This window comes from Cryptomeria japonica, chromosome 5 (assembly GCF_030272615.1).
Source record: "Cryptomeria japonica chromosome 5, Sugi_1.0, whole genome shotgun sequence".
NCBI lineage: Eukaryota > Viridiplantae > Streptophyta > Pinopsida > Cupressales > Cupressaceae > Cryptomeria > Cryptomeria japonica.
Window position 1 is genome coordinate 329,303,813 of NC_081409.1, and position 17,675 is coordinate 329,321,487.

The window sequence follows — 17,675 nt, forward strand, 5'->3', positions numbered from 1 at the left end:
AAGTTGCTTAGGTACCCATTGTTTCTCTAGATATTTGTACCTCAAGGGCACCTTGATGTCGCCTTTGGTCTCATCATCATAAGAACATGACCCCCCTTGAACAAGCAAAAATTCCATGCGTTTACTGAATTTTATTCTAATCTTTTGACCTCTAATTGATCTCCCTATTTTAGACCTACTACATGTCTCACTTTCATCGACTATTCCTACATTTCTCTCACTCAAGGAAGACACATCTGACAAATACCTATTTGGCGGTACCTGCACTCCATCAAATGAGAGAGTTAGTTGGTAATGAGAGAGATATTTTTTAAATGAGGGTAATGTTGATGAAGAAATCGGCCCTAAAGTTGACATTGAGATTAAAATGTGAATAAGTCCAACTAGGGCCTCAAGTGTTGATAACTTTATTAGATTTGCTGCTAATGTCGAGGTTTGAAGAACTGAGGAAGTTTGTTTTCCAAGTAATTTTTTAAAAATAAACTATTTCTATAGGGTGTATTGACTTATACTTGTCGATCCATGAGACTGTGCAGGATCCTCGTCAAAGGGGTTCAGGTTCTTGCATATGTAAGTCAATTATCTTATGTTAGCTGAAAATTACATGATACGTATACTAAAAATTACATAGTACACAACATAAATAATATGAAATCATCACAATCATAGAATATTTTTTATTCCTTACCTTTACTTTATGTAGACTGTGCAAGATCCTCAACTAAAGGGTTGACGATGTCTATAGTCAATTACCTGTTTACACCAAGGGTGGCAGCATCACACAAAATATATACATGAAATCAGCACCAACGATTGAGCATCATAAGCATTACATTTGTAATTTGATAAAAAATGAATACATATGTAGCATGAGCATCATAAGGATCACATATGTATCATCATATATGTAATTTAGCATCATAGGCATCACATATGTATCATCATAAACATGTAATCTATCACATATGTTTCATGAATCACCATCCATCACATAGCTAATAGACATTCCACATTCCATAAATAAACACAAAGTTCAAAAAATGTCAAATGTATCATCATAAACATGTAATCCATCACATATGTATTCTAAATCACCATCCATCACATAGCTAATAAACAATCCAAATTCCATAAATAAACACAAAGTTCATTAAATGTCATACATTTCATTCATGTCATTAATCTTCTTCTTCATCCAACTCATCATCATCACCATCATGATCATCATCGCTATCATCATCATCATCATCATCATCATCATCATCATCATCATCATCATCATCATCATCAACATCATCATCATCGTCGTCATTGTCGTCATCGTCATCGTCATTGTCATCATCATTGTCATCATCATCGTCATCGTCATCGTCATTGTCATCACCATCACCATCACCATCACCACCATCACCATCACCATCACCATCACCATCACCATCACCATCACCATCACCATCACCATCATCATCATCCTCATCATCATCATTAGCAGCAGCAGCAACAGCAGCAACAGTAGCAGCAGCAACAACAACAACAACAACAACATCATCATCATCATCATCATCTACATCTACATCATCTTCCACTTCTTCGATATCTTCTTCCATCTCATTATTCTTTATCGATCTTCCTCTTGGATCATGTCTAACAACAAATGACCAACCTGGTTTATGTGGAACCTCTAAGTAAAATACATGCTCACATTGTCTTGGAAGAACATAGGGCTCATCCCCAACTGGCTCAAACGACCTTGTATTAACCATTGTAAACCCATTATCATGTTCAATAATAGTTCTATCAAGATCATTTTTATTCAGTCGTAGCCTATACCATTTGACAATGAACAAAACTAATTTGAAGGAATTAAAATCACACTCAAGTATATCATCCAAAATACCATAGTATCGATTTTGAGACTCTTGAGGATGTATGTCATTTCTAGATGAAATATTGGTCACCTCAAAGACTGCAGTTATCCCAAAATCACAAGTTTTCTTCATGTCATCCAACTTTTTGATGTGAAATTTATGACCATTGTAGCACATAGCCTTGTGGTGTTTGACCTACAATATGTCTAACATGTTAAAACTATTACATTGTGAGTTGATAAGCATACGGGTGATTAGTAAAATTATACGTACCTATTTATCTCTTAAACCATATGCTAAATCAATTTCCCTTTGTGTAACATTGGAATCTCCATTACGATGAGCTTCTTTAACCAATGAAGCCACACCTTCCCATGTTAATGTGTGACTAGAATATTGAGATCGTTCAATCCACACCGTCATCCAATCAAGATTGTTTGCAATATACAAATGTAGCACATCCCACTTTTGACCAACTATAAAAATAATTAATAGACGACTTAGAATTGATTTATTTAGAAGATTAAGAATTAATTAACTACAATAACATCTTATAATTACCTCTCACTTTCATCAATCTACCTTTCCCCATCAAGGACTCCCCTTCAAGTTTGTTAATGGGGTTGGGATCCCAAATGCGGTCTACGTGGATCTCTACTGCAAACATAGGAAGATATTCAGCAATGTACACCATATATCCCTCCACCATAGAACCCTCAAGATGTGCTTGTTGTCGAACCAAAGCCTTCAAAAATTTCAAGTGCCACTCAACCATCCACATTGACCTAGTGTGGACAGGTCCACACAATTCAATCTCCTCAACTTGGTGTATGAGATAGTGTTCTTATGCATTGAAAAAAGTTGAAGGTAGACACTTTCATTTCACACATTAAATGAGGAATTTTTCTCTTCCAATATTTTATATCTTCTTTAAGGATTTCTTTAGACGACAACCACCTAGAAGAGATTCAAGATGCAAAAATATATAAATGATACTTTACAAAATAATATACAATATATTAAATAACAAGTAAAACAAATCACAAATATATTATCTATACAACAAATTGAACAAAGATCACTACTTACCTCATGTATTTTCCAAGATCATATATGACTTGCTTGACATTATTGTCAAAGTTGTTTGGGAGAGATAGAGGTAGAACGTATTGCAACAATTATCAAATGATCTTTTCATTGTTTTCTAACATAATACAATGAAAAGTACATGCATAGTATACAATAATTTATTAAACACACAAGAACATGAATTACCTTAATGAAGGTATGCCAATCATGTGTTTTCATCCCTGGCCCAAATTCACTTTTCTTTGATATGAGATTGTTTATGTTCGCAACAAATCCTATGAGAAATCAATTTTTTTGTATGCCTTATTTTATACCATTGTTTTATTGGTCCATTAATAACCAAGGAAGGGCACTTATATTAGTCTAGTCTCCATTACTATTTGATTGAATGACATTTTTCATTGCATGATTGGATTCCTGAATGTCACTACAAATTTTGACAATTTTTTATTTGTCACGCCTTCCCTCCAATATTTTCCATAATGTCTCTATTATATTCTTTCCAATATGCATAGTATCAAACAAATGCATAATTTGTAGTTGCTCATAGTAGGGCATCCTACTAAATTGTCTCGGATAACTTTTTAGTCCCTTTGGAAGGTGGTCATTAAAGCCTTGACGAGCTTCACGGTCATCAATTACATCATCAGTAAACAAAACACGATACAAAAATACAAATTCCAAACATAAACCATTAGATGGAATGACATTACCTTGACGATTAATTCTATTATATTCCAACTTCCATAGGCAAGGTGTCATTCTTTGTGGCTTTGATGTAGTTTCTTCTTTCCCATTGAAAAGATGTTTTTTTTTCAGTATTTCGATACTTATGAGTTATATGGAGGAAGTGCCCATACTCATCAAACACCTGCTTTCCTAAAAAAATTGAATGACAGGATTTCACCTTTGGACCACAAACTGGACATGCAAATTTTCCCTTTGTTTGAAGACCTACAAGATAATGTATAATTGGATTAAATATGTTAATTTTTATATATAGTTATAATGCACAACTTGAACACTGTAACATACCACAAAAATGTGTTAGCCCTGGGGCATCATGTATTGTCCATACAAGCATTGCATGGAGTTGAAATGGTCTTTGTCCTATTGGTCTAGAGACATCATACATAGTGACACCATTCCATAACTCCAACAACTCGTCAATAAGAGGCTCAATATACACATTCATACCTTTAACTTGGTACTTACCTAGTTGAATGAACAAAAACATTACATAATTATTATGACCATTTTGCTGCAATATTTATAATTAAATGTAGATGACTATTAAATGATAAAATACCTGGAACAATCATCACCAACATTATGTTCTCCCTCTTTATTGACATCCATGGAGGAATATTATTGTTGATAACAAAAACTAGCCACACCGAGTAAACATATCTCATCTCTCCAAATGGATTGACACCGTCTGCTACCAATGAAAGCTTGAGATTATGGGGTTCTTCTTTAAAGTGTGGTCACTTTTCCTTTATGTCCATAAATGTTGAACCATCCACAGGCATTCACCTAATGTCATCTCAACTTCTATTGTGTGCATGGTAATCCATAAATTGTTCCGAGCTAGTGCACCTAAATAATCGTTGCATACGTGGAATAATGGGAATATAATGAAGAACATTGTGAGGTACCTTTTTTGTTATTTGATCTATTTGATATCTACTGATATGACATTCAGGGAATTCTATTGCAAATTCATGTTGTTTATGATATATAATATGATCATTGGGACAAGCATCTATTGCTTGATACTCCATTCCAATATATTTCAAAATGGAAGATAATTCTCGGTATGAGCGAGGTAGAATATTTGATGGTGGTAACAAAAACTCACCTATCAATCTACAAAATATTAATTTGTTAATATAAAGAATACTAAGGTACATGATTCACCCTTTATTAACTATAATGACATATACGACATACCTTAACATACGTGAGATTGTTATGTTGGATAAACCATTCATAACCTTGAAGCTCACCAACAACAATATAACAGAGAGAAGAGTTGTTTGGAAGCCTTTGGAAAGGGGCTCATATGCCTTCTCAAGTACAGGTAAATCATGAACAACATCAAAGTCATCTTGATCATCATGATCGGCTGTGGCAGTACTAAATGCGTCATGGATCAATGTATTTGTACCATCATCTTCAATTGTGTTTTCTAGCGCATGATCGTCATCTTCCATGGGATCATTATCTTCAGCTTCGATATTCACACCTCCATGTTCCTCTACTTCGAAAAACATATTCTCTGGGTTGTGTTGGTCCATATCATGTGCCCTTGGGAGCTTAACCTATATAAAAATGATCAACATAATTTTTTTATAATCATGATCTCATCATGAAGTAATTTCTTATGTATATAAATTGTTAAAATGATATAATGAACATCTTACCAATGGATGATAATCATGTCCCCCTTCAATGTGACCATGCTACCTAAAATGTTTTCTTAGTTGTTTTTATTAGAAGTCTTCTAGTCTTTAAGCCCTTACAAATTTTACATGGACAATAACATTTTCCATCACCTTTTCTTTTCAAGTTAGACCACAATCTAGCAATTTTCTCCTTATTTTGTTCTTTGCTGATATTTTCTGGCATGGTCTTTCTTCACACGCAAAAAAGTCAGGCTATTGAAACTTCGGTGCATAACCTTCACAAACTACGCAAAAGGATATTGCAAGTACGGAAGTCTTCTTAGAACTAGTTATATAGAAGTTAAAATGTTGCTTAAGCTTAAACTCTCTTCAATTATGAAGACTATTTTATTTAGATAGTTTTCTTGGCTAAAAAAGAAGCTTGATTTTGGCAAGTTGATGAAAAATATTTGAGTTTTAAAAAAAGAGAAACCTTTTTATTGTGTCATCTAATAGAATAAACTTAGGAATTATGAATTTCCAAAGAAGACAACATGAAACCAACTTCATATGAAAGAGAATTGAATTGACTATTAGAATCCAGAATATGAAGAAACTTGAGTGGTTACATTAAGAGTTATAATCAATTCTTTTGTTGCAACCCTGTCAACAAGGGTTTTATGATAGTTTTGAAAAAAACCATTAGAATTTTCTTTATAATCCATGGATGACCTTAAAATCTCTCTTTAATTAAAGATAACTCTTTATTATACAGCCTCAAATAGGTTATTAGGGGCCGGATTCAATCTAAATATTATTAGGAAAAACATCTAAAGCAGCAAATAATCATGACTGTCAAAAACAATAGTTAAAAGTATTGAACAAAATATCAATTTTCTCATTGAATATTCATCAAAAAAAAATTCCAATAAATGATTTATAGCAATACACTTCCTTCCTATTTATACAACAAACAATTACATGGAAGTTTTACTTTCAAACTGATATACAACCCTGTAACTATCACAACCCAGCAAAATTAAGTGACAGTCAGAGGCTTTATTTGATCTAGCCTTACAAGACTTTCCTCCAACTCTGTCACGCATGCTTAATCTGAATAAATGATATATTTATAGTCTCTCATGGTTCTATAACTATTCCAACTACCCCTAAGACCGAAATGTACAATTTGACAACATTTTATCCACTGTTGCATTACAACTTTTTAGTGACACCTTGACAACTTTTGCCTTTTGACATGAATTACCACTAATATTACTTAGATACTTTGAACACCTTATAATGGACTCAAAACAACATATTAAACCTTTATTACCCTTTCATGGGTGCATTTACATTATTTTAACAATCGGGACCTGAATAGGACATTTGACAACTTTTGACAAAATGGCACAATTAGCCTTACACATTGATTTGAAGCTTGACAAGCTTGTTTATTTCTCATTACCATTTAGTTCTCCACTTTCTTTAAGCAACTAAAGAGTATGGATGTCTTTAAGTATGTATGTCTAGAAGTAGAAGAGAAATGGAAGAAGTCCATTAGAACTCTACAAGTATGCAAATCAAACCATCGGTGTAGCCTACCCCAAAGAAAGCACCCTAGCAAAGCCAAAGGTCATTGAGAAGTGATTAACTATCGCTAAAAGGGGATAGGGGTTATCCCAATACCCGATAGACACATTAGGAGGATATACACTGACCGATTCATTACTAAAGTATCATCGGCGTGAATTTTTCTATTGGAACATGTGAATTGTTGTCTTGCCAATAGTCGATAAGGCTATTGGTAAGTCATACATCGATAGGAAGAGAAGCCTTAGTCATCGGTACAACTTAAAGAGATTGGGGTGTAACATTTCAAACTATCCCAACGCTCGATGGAAACAATAGAGAAAGAGATTCATCGAGGAAAAATTAACTATCCATAGAGGTTGTTCAATGTTATGTCGATACCCGATGGAGGGCTCGGGAAGACACACATTGATAAAAAACTAAACGACTTAAGGAATGAAATATTGTTGATGGCGCCAAGGGAGTAATTCATTGGGAAAGCATATACCAATGAGCTATTACAGATATAATTCAAAACTGAAACCAAAGTAGCCTATATTTAATGCGTGAAATTGAGTAGATTGATGGCTCACACGACGCAAATTAAGAACCAAATGCAAGTTGCATCTTAGTAAAAAACACACAAGGTGAGAATTATTGCTCATAATTCATCATGCATCATGGAGGCTACAAGTTCATCAAGAAGAAAGAGGAGTGCTAAGGGATCCGAATCCATGTCTAAAAAATCCAAAATAGCAGAAGTCCCTCCTGCACAGAAACTGAATCAATATATCATTATCAATTGTAGTCTTCAAGCCCAAAATAAAGGAGGTCAAAACAACATTTGCCTAGAAAAAACCACCTTGATGACAGGTTTAAAGGGATTGGAGATGTGTGGACAAAGGTGAGAGGTTATGAACTCTTCTTGTTTCATTTTCTGAGAAAGGACACAGAAGTGCCAATTTGTAACCCATGGATAACCAACTTAGGTAGACTAGTTGTTCCAAATGTTTTCGTAAATATCAAATTGATGGAAGTCTTGGTCAAAAATTATAATTCTGTGAAGAGGTGCATTCAATTTCCAAATGGTGAATTGTTTATCAGATTTAGCCATGGCACCATAGATGATTTTTTTAGCTTAGACCCTAACCTTGATGTACCCTTGTCATTTGAAGAACTAGAGGAGGAATTTGTTAAAATGGATACTACTTATAAAGGGTGGAACTTATATTTCCATAGGGTTCAGAAGGGCATTCTAACCAAAGAGGATGGCCCCCCATTCAACATGGAAATTTTCAAACACTACTTACAGTACACCTATATGTCATGAGGACAGGTTGGAGGTATAGAGGTCCCTGATGTATCTAATATTGGGCGGCTGGTGTTAGCAGAAAATGTACAGATGTATGAGCCAAGGCCTTTTGATTATGCTACTTATGTTGTAGAAAAATTACATGAAGGTTTCTTGAACCTCAAAGATAATAGGGAGCCCACTTTCAAGTTTTACTTGTTGTCAATGCATTTGATTTTATTTTATGGAAGATTTAGGGGTAAGTGGCCAATGAATTTAAAATTGAACACAGTGGACAGAGCAGGTAAAGAACAACTAGTATAGATGTGGACATGAATTTGGGATTCACGATATGTGAAATCAAAATACATCAAGTTTGAAGAGCTAATAGTAAAGCCATTATACCATATGTATGGTGTCCCGTGTGAAGGATCTATTTCCATTGAATTTAAAAGATTTCTTAGACCTATTATTTTTTATGAAAGAGGTATATGGTAAACCACAACTAGGGCAATTGGTTTGTTCACAAGGATTTTACTTGCTTCGGGATTTATGGTTTCAAAGGAACCCCATATTTGTTGCCAAAACTTGTACCAGACAGAATTGCTTATCTAGAGATTGTGAGACAGTTAAGTGTTTCGAATGCCAAACATTTTTGGAGGTATGCATAAGCAGACTTTCCTACCTAAGACTCTTAGTTTTGGGGATTTTACCACTGTATCAACAAAGGCTTATGAAGCCATTGATAGGAAACTGATTGAAGAATGCAATTTGTTTAAATATGTTGCTAGGGTCAATTATGCCCCTGAGGGATATATTCACAATTGCAAGGAAAGTCAAAATTTGGGAGATTATATTCATATTTACTTGGAAGAAGAGGACATGTTTAGAAACATGGAGGAGGAAGAGGCCCAGACAACCATTGATGAATTAAGTGAAATTGGAAGAAAAGAAAAAAAGATTGCAAGAAATGGAAACTGAAGAAGAAGAGAGTGAAGGTGAGTCCGAAGAAGTTGAGGTGGTATTTAGGCATCAAGCACCAGACACAACATAAGAGCTAGACTTGCAAGAGAAAATTGTTGTTAGGTTGAACATCCATAGTGATGCAAGATACAATGAGTATTTTGCCTTTGTGTCTGATGATTTTTTTATTAAGTCAAAATAATTTAAATCCTTTTTATATAACTTCAAAGGGAAAAAACTGAGAGACTCTATCCCAAATGTAACCCCTTAAAAAGAATCATAATTTTTGGGGAAAGTAAAGGAAGAAATCAGTTGGCAGGCATCATCATCTTTCCAGGATGGGACATGAGTGCATCATTTATTTTTGATAGCATGTTACATTCTGAGAATAAGGATTTTAAATTGGATATTCAGGGGGTAAATGATGTGTATTTCGGCTCTAGATTTGACCAGAATGAAGAGGCTTTTCTTTAATGGGCTCTTTACGCTCCAAATAAGAGGCCAAAAATCATTGATGTGGATAAAGCCTTTGGTCACATGATGAAATTGAAATTTGGTGAAGTAGATCCCATTGTTACTGTTGATATGGGTATTGATAGTTCAAAATTTAATAAAGCACAATTGGTCAAAGTGATCAAAGAAAGAGATCAGTAGAAGGGATTATATCAAGAATTGCTAAAAAGAGGAGGATAGCCTGTGCCACAAATCCATGATGGGTTTTAGTGGAAAAAGAAATGTGACGAAGTGCAACTAGAAAATAAAAAGTTGAAAGGCAAATGTAGAGTGTGAAGGCTGACACAGCCTCTGTTTTGTTGACTAAGAGGTTTGAAAAATTGCAGGGTTTCCTTGAAGATTTATGGGTTGTTTATCAAAAGAATATGGATAATGCAATATCTCACAACCAGATTTATAACAAACTAGGAACTATGTTGCATGATAAGAAAATGGACAATATAGATGTTGAAGTCATTAAAGGAATACAAAAGTTGTTGAAAAAGCATGAAGACTTTGACATAGAATTGCAAAATAAATTTAATGAATGTATGGAAATAGTACAACATGGTTTTCTAGAAATTGAAGATCAGAATGGACAGATTAAGAATAAGGATAAATGGATTATGGAGTGCCAAATTCTTCTCAGTGCTTCCCTTAACATTGTCCGGTCTGATGTACTTGACATGACAGACACAATCGAGCAGATGGAAAACTTCATCACTTTGGAGATTGTGGTCAGAGATATTATCTATGATGTAGATACCTACAAATCAAAGTGATATGTGAAGCACATTCAGAAGTACGATCAGATGCTTGGAGACCAACCATAGATATCAAAATATATTTAAAGATGTGACTTTGTATTTTATAGTTTTAGTTTGTTAGGGCAGTTTTTTAGGTAGTTAGTTTCTAATTAGTTTTTTGTTAATTTTAGTTTAATGAAAGGGTATGCCCTTTCATTTTTCAAACCGAATCCTCATCTATATGTGGAGGATCTTTTAGGAGAGACAAATATCACAAGTTCATAGTTTTTTTATCAAGAAAATCTCTATGCAGTTTCTTATGAACTCATTGTCTGGAAGTACCAAGTTGATGGAGGATATGCATTGAAATCAACTGGTTTAAGTATTTTATTTTTAATATAAATATTCAATTGTTTCTCATTCATGATGGTATCTATCTTTTCAATGAATTGATCAGTTCCTTGGATGAATCTATTTACATAGGTTGTTTCATTGTGCAATCTTATGTTGTTGTAATTAAGATTGGTTTTCAGTTTGAATATCAGTTTGAAGGATTGGTTGGCAAAATTTGAATTGTCTCATTGGTCTTTCAAAGTAAATTTAAATTCAGTAATACTAACTAGATGTCACATTTTAATTTAAATTCATATGGAAGCCTTTGAGATGATGGTCTTGTTACATTAACAAGTTATTAAAACTGTCTCTAAGGTTAAATGTAGGATTTTTCATTTGAAATGATACGAAACCAGTAAGGAATCAAGGCACTGGTCTTTTATTGATTTTATATATTTGAATCAAGTATTTCCAAAGCAATTTTCATTAAGGAATCATACTTCTAATTCATACAATCACTACTTTATAAACATTCATTTACAAGCAAGCAGATGGAAAACATTCATTTACAAGCAAGCAAGCAGATTGATTTTGGTATACTAAATAGGGTCTACTTATTTTTTAATTTTTATACAATAATTTTAGCCTTTATCTAACATAATCGATAATTGGAAGAATTTTCAATAACTAGGGATGGAAAACATTCATTTACAAGAAAGCAAGCAGATTGATTCTGGTATAGTAAATAAGGTTACTTATTTTTTAATTTTTATACAATACTTTTAGCCTTTATCTAACATAATCGATAATTGGAAGAATTTTCACAAACTAGGAACTACATCATTAGGAAAGTAAAGAAAAACACATAAATGAGAACATACTAGTAGGATGACAAGCTCAAATTTATGAGATACACACTCTGAAATGAACTTGTCTGCAACCAACTTTACATGATTCAAACACACAACTTGCAACTCCACAAGAATTTAACGGCATGCAAAAATGTGCAGGAATTTTGTCATCTCCAATAGTTCGATACCCTCCAAACTACAGAATCAATCCTTCATTTTCACCTACTAGACAACCCAATTTGTAGAGGCAGAGGTAGAGGAAGAGGCAAAAGAAACAAAGGAATTGGCAGAGGCAGAGGAAGTCGAGAGTTAATTCAATCTGTTGTGCGTGGTTTTCAAATGAACCCGCACTTTTTTAATTTCAATAATGCCTCTAGTCGTTAGAATTTTGACTAACATGAGCTTTGTTAGAAAACGTTGTTCATCGGCATTTCAACGTTAACGGGCTTTTAAAAAAAAATTAAAAAAATTGATCACAAAATGTCTTATCCGTCAAAATTTGAGGCCAAATGTATTAGTGCCTCTCTCTCTCAACCTCACTCGCCCCCCCCTCTCTCTCTCTCCCTCTCTCTCTCTATCTCTCTCTCAACCTCCCTTCCCCCTCTTTCTCTATCTCTCTCCCTCTTTCTCTATCTAGATATAGGAATATATGTATGTGTACTTATATCAAATTATATATGAATATATTTTATGTTAACATATATGAATTTTAAATAACATAACCCATATGCATTATTTGAATAATAAAAACCCATGTATGTTTGGCCTTGTACTTAGCCTTGAATAACAAGTTGAGGCTTGGGATCCTTATTTCCTTATTTTTTACATGTTTTCTTCTTCCAATTTGGTTTCTCAACTTCATCGCCATCAGATTTACATGTTATCAAGTGGGTATTTGTAAAATTACCACCATAATTTCACCCATCTTTTGGGCTCTATAGCCATATAATTGTTTAAAGTTTTTGAAAAATATTAATATATTAATCTTGAATTTCTTTTACTAGTGTCTCTAGAGTTCTCAGAGATAGACGTGTGCCATTTTTTTTAATAACTTTTGAAGTACTTGTCCAAATTTGAAAAAAAATTATATATTATTGTTCTACACTACATTATTTACACTTTATAAAAAAATTGAATTTTTTATTATTTTGGTGCAAGTTATGGGGTGTGCACGAATAGGTACTTGATTTTCAGGATGCATTCACTTTGAAAAATCATAAACAAAAAACTCAACAAAAAAATACACTTATAGTGCTCTCTCTTAATTATCTTTCTACCAAAAGGTTTTTCAAAATATTAAATGCAACTATAACTTTTTTGATGCACATGTCAAACACTATGTTATGTTTTGCTGAAAAAATAGGAACACTTTTGTGTGTGCGGAATATTTGACCCACTTAATCTTATCCAATTTTAAAAAACCTTAGTAGTTTGGAAATTAGATTTAGAGTAGTACAATCTTTGTTCTTTGTGTATCTTCAAATTTTGAGTGGACGAGTCTCAAACTACTCCTCCAAGTTTAGGTTTAGTTGATTTAAAAAAAAATGTGTCCACTTATACCCCCCTTTTTATTCACCATCTTGGTGCACTTAACCGTAAACCTCCCATTATCGAGAAGATCAAAATCATAATAACCATTCCCAATTAAGGTAATTAATCCACTAAATCATCTCCTAACTGTTGGCATTATGTGAACCGGTATGAAGACATAATGATATTGTATGTTGTCATTGATGTCAATATGTGACATGACGTGAACCGGCACATGTGACATGTGAGAAGAGAGAACCGACATATATATATGAACCGGTATATATGCCAAAGTGAAGCGGTATATTTGTTCAAGATGAACCGGCATGTCAAGATGAACTGGCATGCAGTTATGGGAACCGGCACATGGAAGCATTGTATGACTACTGGTTGGTAGGTAGTTTCCACTTCAAGATTTTCGGTTGGAGTACCTCAAGCCTGTGTAACTCAATCGGTGATCTTTGTGTGATGAGTTAGCAGTATAACAGAGAATAGATCATGTTGCCACATAAGCCCTGTGCGCGTGAAGGATCTTGCATGAAGAAGACTATCCCTATCTACCTTGGGAATGTACAAAGTTTGTCAAATGGTGATAACTCATGATGGGTTATCAGCCACCATGAAATCGGTGGATAATGGATGATGGAGAATGTCTTGAGATCGATTCAAGAGTGTTGCATTTAATGCAGTATGATTCAATGATTAGGATTGAACCGTTTGAATTGCTTAACCTAATAGGTTTAGGGTTTAGGGTTTTTGCTACCGACCTATTTGTTTCCTATAAGGTTGATGTTGTGTCTCTTTCTAACGTTGTTGGCAAAAGTTGTATGTGTGTATCCAAGGGAAGTGATGCGTGATTCTTGCCAGACCAAAGGAGAGAATAGATATCTGCAAAGTGAATGTGCAGAAGGTGAAGAGGAGTCAAAATGAATCTGCATTAGCATTGAGTGTTGTTACCAGATCATTGTAATTCCTGTTGATCTTTAACCACTTCAACAGTTGTGAAATCCCTTAATAGGGTAGCCTTAACCGACTTGATACAAATCTCTTAACAGGGTAACTTGAAGTTATTGAGTTCTGGGAAGCTATAGAGCTCTAGAGATCCTTTAGCCATTGAGTTCTTGAAATCCTCTAACAAGGTAACCCTAACTGGGTATTATAGCCATCTCTTAACTGGGTGATCCCTAACAGGATCAGTTCTTAGCAAAACCTATTGTAATGTCTTTAACCAGACAAGGCTCCTAACAGAGTGGACTTCTAAAGAGTTCAAAAAGCAGCTTGTGGGTATTCATCCCCACCATGGTTTTTCCCAGTTGGGTTTCCATGTGAAAAATATGTGTGTCATGTGTGATTCTTTTATCTTGTGATGCTTTGTTATTACCTGTTGAGCATATGATGGTTCTGTGTTTTATGCCTATCTATAAAACATATTGAACTAACTATTGTGAAGATCTGATGATAGTTTACCAGTTCATGCATGAGGGTGTAATGGTACTATAGTATTGAGCTAAGAGGAAATCTTAGTGATTAACCGGTTTATGATTGTTTTAGTTGTCTTGGGTACTACTAGTTGCACTCTGTTTTAACCAGAGTCACTGCTTGCTAGTCACTTGGAGTATTTGCTGACAAACCGGTTTTGGATTGTATTTTGCCTGTACTAATTCACCCCCCCCCTCTCAGTACCGGTTTGGTACTATTCGTTCATCATTGAGTTATCACTAATATCCTCATAATGATATCATAATATCAAACCATATGCACAAGGAGATAACCAATGCTATACATCTCTCAATTGAACCCTCCAGAACTAAACATCTCTATAGCTCAAGATCCATATCTATGAAAGATAAGAAGAAACATAATGCACCTAAAAGGAACAATGGTAAATAACTCTCAAGTAGTAAATCACCGAGTAGACCAAGAGTGGGGAATGAGAATGTTCATCAAGCTATCCAAGTCATCATGACTTACACTAAGAACAATCTCCTCTCAAGTCTATACTAGGTGAATGCTCCTCAGACTTCCTGCTGAAACAAATAACCATCTCAACACACATCTCCAATCACATGAGAATACTAGCATTAACTACATCTCAATGTATCCATGAGCACCTATAATCGATCAATCCATGCCAAACTCTAAATGCAACATAAAACCATCATAAAACCATCAAGCAAATGAGCATACAATCAATACAAATAGAACAACCAAGATCAATGTCAAAGCTCCAACCATGGAATTAAGAACATAAGCATGACAAAATGATCTAACCATCCCCTCCAAGGAGATACCACACTCCATATGAACATATCAAATAATTGTAACATGCCAAAACTCTAAATATATATCAAGAGTGTATCATGAAATACTATCAACCATCCTATCAAGTAAAGATAACATGTCAAATGAAAGAATAAATAACACCTCAACCAAGGACTCTATAATTCCTCAAAGATGTCCACATCCTCAAATATCATGAAGATCACATATTCCAAGTGAATATAACATGGCCTCAAGAGAAATGTATCATGCCAAACTCTAAACCGATAATTAAGAGTAATCCATGACATAATAACAAACATACTCTAAACCAAATATCACATGTAACCATCTCCAATCAACATGAAGATAACTATCTCCTAATTGTGCACCTACAAATGTGAAATACCCTTTGCAGCAATAGGATCAAGAGCTCCTCCAACATCTGCACACTAAGAAGATCATCCACCATCCAATGGTGAATACACATCACTGCTGACAACTCCCACTAAAATGTGATACTGATTCACACATGGCACCGTGATAACCATCTTGTACATGAAGAACAACTAGGTCTACACACATACAACTAAAAATTCAATAACACTGTGTAACCATGAACTCCAAGACAAGAAGATACATACACCTGCCAACAAACCACCAATCAAGAATCAATATTTTACTGCCAATATGTCACTATCAAAATCTCCCCACTGAAAGTGTAACCAATGAATAACCAATATATCATGGCATCATGATAAACCATGTGCTACAAGTCCCAACACCAAATATCTAGGTACTATAAGTATCATCCATCCTTTCATCTCAAAACAAACATACCAATTCACTAATGTCCATAGATAAGGCCAACTAACAAGAATGCACCACAATGAATCAAACCTGGTGGATATAGACAGTCCACATCTAAGCCATCCCAATGCAACTGAATAGGTTATCAACCCACACAATTGCATAACTCGTAGGTCAAACACTGAACATGCAAAATCGTCATCACATTAGTAAACTGCAAACTGAGATATCAAAGAGAGTAACCCTATAGACCACATGACTCAAACACCAAATCAACATTTGATCTAATTTGCCAAACATGTCCACAACCAAGTACCATATTCAAGGAACCAAATAAAAATCAAGGAGATAAACAACAACCTCCTAACATCAAACCAAATCACCACCAAATCACCACAAACATGACTATGTTGTGTCAATGCAAAATATGTACCTACATACCCATGACACCATTATCATAACCATCACTATACCTGCACTCAACTATTACCCATAGGAGACTCCAAGTCTCAAACCATGTCCCACCATGTCCTCAAACTGAGAACAAGTTGTGTACCTATCACCATCAAAATCCAACTCTAAAAAACACCTGTAAACGTATACAAAATCTAATAATCGGTTGTAGCATCATAAAAGCATGTACTCCCTCAAGGTTTTGCCTCTTGACTTGTCCGGATGCACTCACACTTACACCCTGAATCTCAAGCACATACAAGTGATCAAACAAGTACACACCTCTCCAAACTCATAAAATAGCAGCACCACACTATATTAGACTAGACATTCTCTCCTATGCCTATTCAAAATCAAAAATTCATTTTTCGTATGCAAAAGTTATGACCAAAACTATGAAAAGGAGAATATCTGGCTTCCATGATCCAAAAACATGTCAAAACAGAAAAATTATGTAACAAAAATTATACCAAACTCTAGTACTCATAATTATCCTTCCAACAAGTAGAAGAAGTCCAAAATCCAACATCCTGGGTGAAAGTTATTCCAATTGGAAGAAAATGTCCAATATCGCTAGATGGGGATCACATAGACTTAAAAAAAATATCCGCTATTCCAAAGTCCATATTCCAATTTTGTTTTCCAATTAGACATATTTAATTTAAAATAAAAAATAATCTTCCTCTCTGCAGCTGTCGACCGAACCCCCCATCTTCCAAAAAAAAAAAATCTCTGTGGCAATTTAATAAAAATGTGGTGATTTTTTAATATTAAAAAAATGGCGGATAAAATTTAAGAATGGCAATTTATTTTTTTGGGGGTTCAAGGTAAAAGAACATTGGTGGCCATTGACAGGGGGCTCGGCCTGGACCATACCTTGTCATTTATATTACCACCGATGATACTGCCCTGCAAGGCTTACAAAACCCTGCACAGGACTAACATAGATATGGTCGTGGGAAATGATTTTTATTTTATTTATAATTTGTAGGTCGAATGATTTCAACGAAGGGACAAATAATTTTTTTTTT